Source organism: Mastomys coucha, unplaced genomic scaffold (assembly GCF_008632895.1).
Source record: "Mastomys coucha isolate ucsf_1 unplaced genomic scaffold, UCSF_Mcou_1 pScaffold1, whole genome shotgun sequence".
Lineage (NCBI taxonomy): Eukaryota > Metazoa > Chordata > Mammalia > Rodentia > Muridae > Mastomys > Mastomys coucha.
In genome coordinates this window covers 41,229,432-41,236,632 of record NW_022196891.1, presented here as the reverse complement: position 1 = coordinate 41,236,632, position 7,201 = coordinate 41,229,432, and positions in this window count along the sequence as shown.

Genomic DNA, 7,201 nt, shown 5'->3' with positions numbered 1-7,201 from the left:
TTCTTGGCACAGCAGAACTGTCAACTTTTAGCTTAGCTATTATGGAGGTAAAATCCTTTGGTGATGTGAGGGTCATTGAAGTATATAGCCTTATTACAATGAACTCCAATGTACAAAAATTGTTCTTATTTTGTGCTTGTACCACAGTAAGAGTCAAGATTTTAAGCTCTACTAAAAACAAAACAAAGAAACAAACAGACTTTATCTATTTATGTTCATTTAAAAAAACTAGTAGTGATGTATTATTTTAAAATATATAGTTATATTTGGAATTATTTAAAATTTGTATTGAGAAAAACATGTATTTTCAGAATTGCTATAGACAAGAATCTACATAAGACTGTTCAATTGATTGTTGTTTTATATCACACAACTTTTATAATAGTCATTTTTATTGTTTTACAATATTTTATAAATTTTAAAGAATATGAAAAAATAAAAAAACAAAAGGTATGATAGGTCTGATATGAAGAGGGGGCTCTGGGAGGAGTTGGGTACAAATGGGGAAGAAGAATGTGATATAATTCTATTTACTTAAAATATGATTTTAAATGTTAATAAATTCAGATAAATTGAAATTATGTATCTTTTCTCATCATAATGTAATAAAATTTAAACCAATAAAAAAGATTTATTCCCTGCAGTTTACAATGAAAATAAGTTTCAGAAAAGATGGACTGAAAATTTTCCCAAGGTTGAGACTAATTGTCAACTGCTTGTATGTAAAATGCAATTAAGAAGAACCCTTTCACAGTGAAACACACCATTAGCTCGCTGTAGCCTCTTCATAAACACTCTCATGAAAAACATATGATAAAAACCATGATTCCAGAAATGCCAGAACTATTCCCATAAGTGATTCTTTGGGAGACACCACTGTAATATGCGGGAGGTATAACCCACAAAGTATAACACTGAAGTGGGACATTTTAAAATCAAGATCCTATACTTTCATAAACTTAGAGCATTACTTAGCAAGACTTTGGAGTGACACAAACACACACACACAAAAAGATAATACTCTATCTATGAATGGCCAACGAACTCTGGTTTCTTTCTCCAGGGAGCACTATTCAAGAGTACCGGTAATCTATGCGTTCACAGGTATTTTTTTTTAACATACAAGTAAACAGAGATGCTCCACCTCAGTTTTCAGACATTGCCTGGATGAGCTGGGGTAGAGTTGATGGGAGGGGGGAGGTGCATTGCAGACTGCCTTATCTCCTTGATAGTATCTAGTATAGAGACTTTGACAAATTTAACTTTTTTGTGTGTGACTTTGATGAAGGTAGAGACTTTTAGCTTAGGAATTATGACCTTCAATTCCTCAGGCTTCTGCAGAGGCAGGCAGATTTCTGAGTTTGAGACCAGCCTGATCTACAGAGTCAATTCCAGGACAGCCAGGGCTATGCAGAGAAACTCTATCTCAAAAAACCAAAAAAATAAAAATAAAAAAATGGTTATGTTACTTTGGCACTTCCTATTTTTCCACCAGTCAACATCCTCAGTGACTGACAGTATCTTCACATATCTTGTAAAGACTGATCTAAATAATGAATAACAGTTATTACCCCTACCCTTTAAATACTTTGTTCATCCTTACTGTGATTTTCTTTTTCATGGGCCATATATTACAAAACAGACTTTGCTTTGGGCTAAAGATAAAGGACATAAAGGCCAAGCGCCTCTGCCAGTCATTTCTCCAGGAAAGCTCCATGGAAACAAAGCAAAGGGAGATGCAGATGACGACTCTTGTGGTCAGACTGCAGCCTCCTCCTTTCACATTCTTCCTTCTTCTTAGGGTTCAGAGCCTTTTCCTATAGCCCATGGTTTCTGTTTCTCATCCAGCTTTTGAGGCAGGGTAGTGAAATATTTCCACTAGGTTTCTTTCCAAAGATGAATCCCCCTTGCCTAGATTACATAACTTTTCCATTTATCCAAAATGGTCATAGCATAGAATCATGACAGGAAAAACAAAAAAAGGCTCTAATTAGTGTAGCTTAAATTCATTCCAGGAAAGGTTTTGATTATAACCATTTTCTTCATCTTACCTGAAGTTAAGCCACTTTTTTTTAAATTTGTGTCCCTGATACAATGGATCTCTTTAATTACCTAGCATCTGAATCTAGAGACAACTTATAAAAGTCTCTAAGGACTCCTGACCATACAGAAAGAATATTATTTGGTCTACAAGGGTCTGTTAAAAATGTAGCGTACCACTCTCCTAGCATGTGGGAGGAAACCATGACCCGGGGAAAGCAATGAAAGAGTACACATTGCTTACTATTAAAGTTAAATCTACTCTGTGGAAAGAAAACAACCCTGCTTTATGATATTCTGCTGTCTGCAATACAGACTTGTCAGATCTAGAAGGAAGTTAAGAGGGGTCTAAACTTCTCTTCTTAACAGAAGATGGAAAATTCGCAATACAAAGAGATTAAGAGGTTTTATACAAGAGGACTCAAGTGAAAAAGTCACCAGCTAAGAAGCTGTGACTAGGTAGAGCATTTGTTTGCCTCAGATCCACGAGTTTTATAGATTGTTCCACGCCATCTTCCTGTCTAAAGCTAAATTACAATTTGGAGATATTTCAACAACTCTTTGCTAATGCAGTGCCTTAGTGAAACAAGGTTGCAGGCTGTCCTGTTTTCATTAAATCCATTGGAAATGCCGGTTGATATATACAAAATTACACATCAAAAGCAAAGCTGTAGTTCAAAGTTTCTCAAGTTGAAACAGAAGAGACAGATCCTCCTGTATGCATGTCTTGGTAAACAGTCCTCCTTTGTGTGTGTGCAGCCAGTGACTCTTCAGTGTTAGGTAAGTTGCCTTCTCCTAATTCTGCAGAACAACTTCGAGTAACCAATTTTCCCATCAGCCACTTATCTGCCCTATTATCTCATACTTTACCCGTGCAATTTGGTGAACTATTATGCCCACGCTAAAAATCAGAAAAATTCCACTCAACATTTCAGAGAAAATTGCTTCCAGTAATTTGAATATGTTTCAGTAGACTAGGAAAATTGAAATAAATGTCCCTGGTCTTTCACTTTTCCTTTATCTATGGTGATTTCTGTCATTCTTTTCCTTTCTGACAGTCTATCCTTACCTGAAACTGACACTAAGCCATTGAAAATAGTTGCCACTTAATTGGCATCCAACAGCCTACTTTAAGTTGGTTTCCAAAAAAACTTGTGTCATTTCACCCACGATTACATAGTTAGTGAAAAACTCTGGGCCCTTCTGTCTCTTCTGTCAAAACCCTGTCTTATCATAGCACTAATGCAGACCTGTGTAGTTTACTAAACGGTAAAAATTATACTGCAATATTGGAAGGCAAAGTGACTTGCTCATTTTGCATCACTTCGGATATACATGCATATCTGTTAAAAAGAAAATAAAATATCATTCAGCCTATCAAAGGTCAAACAACAGTATTTTCTGTAATCTGGTCAGGCGATGTGAAATTAGGAATTTCCAACTGTCCAATCCCTCAGGACGCTAAACATCAACTGCGAGCTTCTTCCCTCTACTCAGCAGCAGCTGTCCACAGATCAGGAATTCTACCAAGGAGATGATTTTTTTTTTATCTAAATGAAAACTGCAATTTCTTTATAGTCTATCATGGCAACAATCTGCATTTTTAATGTGGCACCCTTTATATCTAGCGAGGTATGCTTTACTGGGGAGTGCTGGGTATCTGATGGAAGGTCTGTATGTTCTTCAGATTAGATTACAATCTACAGTCATAGGTGACAGATGAATGCAAAATGGAGCAATAAGAGACAGATAAGAAATTAGCAAGTCACTCTGAGGAAAGCTTCACATCCAGAAGAAAAGAAGAATACACAGAAGAAATCGAAGCAGGGAGAAAAAAAAAACCATGGGATTCTGCTGTTACCATCTCATTAGACACTGCTTGATTTGTTGTGATATACAAACCCTTCAGTTCATTAGCTTTCCCAGAACACACACATAGAATTTTATTTCTCCTTGTAACATCTGCTTGCCTACTGAATGCCTTGTTCGAACAAAAACAATTTCCCATTGTTATTACTAATTGAGGAACAATATAAGATCTATTGTGTTGAAGTACAGGAAATGAAGTGAAGTCTCTAAAGATTAGGAAGCAGGAACTCAAGAAGAGAGGAATCATTCTAACCCATTCTTCTTCCCAGAATCCACAGGAAGTAGAGATGGCTGCTGGAAAACACAGGACAGGATAAGAAGCAAGTTTCAAAGTCATGCTTAAAATCTTAGGGGAAGACACAGTTTCAAGAGAAACATAAGCCACTCAGGGGCTCTGAGAATGAACACTGTGAACTGAAATGATATTATCAAAGGATGGTTTCAGAAACAGATGGAGTAACACATAGAAAGTTTGCTAGAATAAACATGGAACGAGCTTTGACTTTTGATATCAAGGCTGCTCATCCTCACATTGAAAAGAGAACAGGAAATGAATTTAAGAAGTTAATGATGTCTTTGATTGCTTTAGAGAAACCCCTTTCAAATGATAAGTGGAAGTAGCTGAACTTGAGCCCCATTAAGAGTTTCTTCACTTTTAAGGGAGCAGGAAATTGTGGGACTAAAATCTCAACTGAAGTTATTTTCCCAGTTGTGTTTTATGAAGTAGAAAATTTCTAGAAATGTTTGCTGTAATGCTCTCTGAAAAAGCAGTTCTTTTAAACTTCCCTTGTGTAACTGAAACCATTAGTTTAACTCCTGGTACCTCATAGAGATGTTAGACACTCCAAAATTAGCCTAAGTATTCAACTTAATAAGCTATGAAAGGCACTTTTATGGAGGGAGGTGCAAGGAGGAGGGGAAGGAAGAGAGGGGGAAAAAGGAAATACATGATTCTACAAGTTGCCAACTTTCAAAAGATGTAACTTTCATGTTTGTCAAGTTGGCTAGTCTACAGTACACAATTATTCAGTTAAATGCTAATCAAGACCTTGGGATGAAAATGCATGTGTAGCTATGGTCACCAATTGTAATTTAAATAAAGGATATTGTCCTCAGGAATGCAGTTGCCCTTCATCTGATCAGCTGACAGGTCTTAAGAACAAAATCAATTCATATTGCTGAAAGAATAAATTTACCTCAGGACTTCTTAATCAGCTCTTCCCTGAGACTTCCAGCTTGCCAGAGTAGCCCAAGGTTTTGAACTCACCAGTTCCACAGAGGGAATGAGCCCTAGAAATATATTTCTTATATATATAATTGTTCATAGGTCTGTATTTTACTAGTTAGACTCTATGGATGACTGACTGAAACCATAGAAACAAAAAGATTATGCCATGCTATTGGTCACATGTTTGCCTAATACTGACCCAGTACAAGCACAAGAAAGAAGCAAAGGGATTCAGTTACTTGATTAACAGACACAAGAATCTGTCTATCATCTAAGAAATTAGGTAATTTAAGAATGAAGTCAGGCACTGTGAAGGCATGCCAAGGGCAATCTCATGATTACTCTGTCTTCATTTTAGGCTTGAACAGCAAAGTAATCATCTTGAAGAAGAATACACTCCTTCATATGGTATTAAAATGCATATTCACACTCCCCCCTAAATTATGAACACCTGGAAAGCAATAGAACTTTTTGCTTGTCATAATAAACAACTTCTGCATTTTAAAAATTGAGTAAATTTGCATCTTGAAGGTTAGCAATTCAATGCATGTTGACTGCATGCCATTTACATTCCAGCCCTGAACTAAGCTTTGAAGACACAGCCATAAATACACATAAAAATTCCCTTGGAGCAAATTGGGCAACAATTTACCTGATCCAAGCTTAAATGCCTGATAATGCTGCCAAAGGAGACACTGGAAAGAACACTCTCCTGGTTAAGTCAAACTCAGTAAGTTAGCTATTTATTTGCTACAGCACTCAGTTTGCCTTCCTTATCATAGCATACTTAACATTTTTGTGGGGACAGCCTGGATAGAAGGCCCCATCAGAGCTGACAAAGCCAGCCTATGTCCTGGCATTACAACCAGGTAAGAGACGTTGGACACATTGCTTAAGATCTCTGACACTCCAGGCTTCCCAACAGTGAAAGAAGAATACTTCCTAGCTGGCAGGATGTGTCAAATAAATGATGGTGAGGAAAGCTCGTTGCTTAGTGCCAGTCTGTGGAACGTTAACAACAAACCAGGTTTTTACAGACGTTGTATTTCAAAACTCCACTGTTACTGGGGTAACAAAAGCCTTTAGTAAAAACTACCCAGCTCAAGGGAGCTTCCCGGCTTTGTGACTTCTAAAATATGCACAGACGTTCTTTAATCCAAGGGGAAATCCCAACACTATAAAGAGAAAGTCACAAGGAAGATAATGTAAATACAGATGCTAGCTACTGGTTCCTATAGACTCAGAAGAATTACAGTCATGGAGACTTGGAAGAAGCCCTGGAAATCACTCAGAATTCATTTCGTATAAGCTAAAAAAGCAAACCAGCTTCTACTGAAGCACAAAGGTTGTAGCACATGGAGCACACCCCCCAGCTCAGAGATACACATTATTCTCCTATTACCTGTAGTTAATGATTCATATAACATGGTTACCGCACAGGAGACAGGAGCAAGTGGTCCTGCTGTATTTTAGGCACCAAATCAGAAAGCTTTCCATGGGGTTTCTGTCTTCACTCAAAACACTTTTGGTCCAGATTTCTCTGTTAAAACATTATCCAGGTAGACTAATAGTGATCGGCAAGTAAGAATTTTATCCAAGTTCTCCCTGCTATTAAATAAGAACAGGATTTGAAGTCATTCAATCTGGCTCTGGAAGACATAGTTTTCTGATTCCACAAATCTTATCTGTCTCTTCTACTTTAAGACTGGTGTTCAACCCCTGTCCTGCCCAGTTCCAGATAAATTACTGAGTGTTTAACTCAATCCTTCAGGAGAAGATTAGAATCATACAGGTCAGGAGACTAAACCAATAAATAAAATTTTAAAAGACAGAAAGGAAAGCAGCAAAACAGATGAAGAGCAAGGTGGCCCATAGAGAAGGGAGACGACGAATCAAGTAATTAACATACATGCACGAATGTGTCATAATGACTGTAGTGCTAACCTAAAAATTAAGAAGGTGGGAGAAGCTGGGCAGTGGTGGCACCCACCTTTACTCCCAGCACTTGGGAGGCAGAGACAGGTGGATTTCTGAGTTCGAGGCCAGCCAGGTCTACAGAGTGAG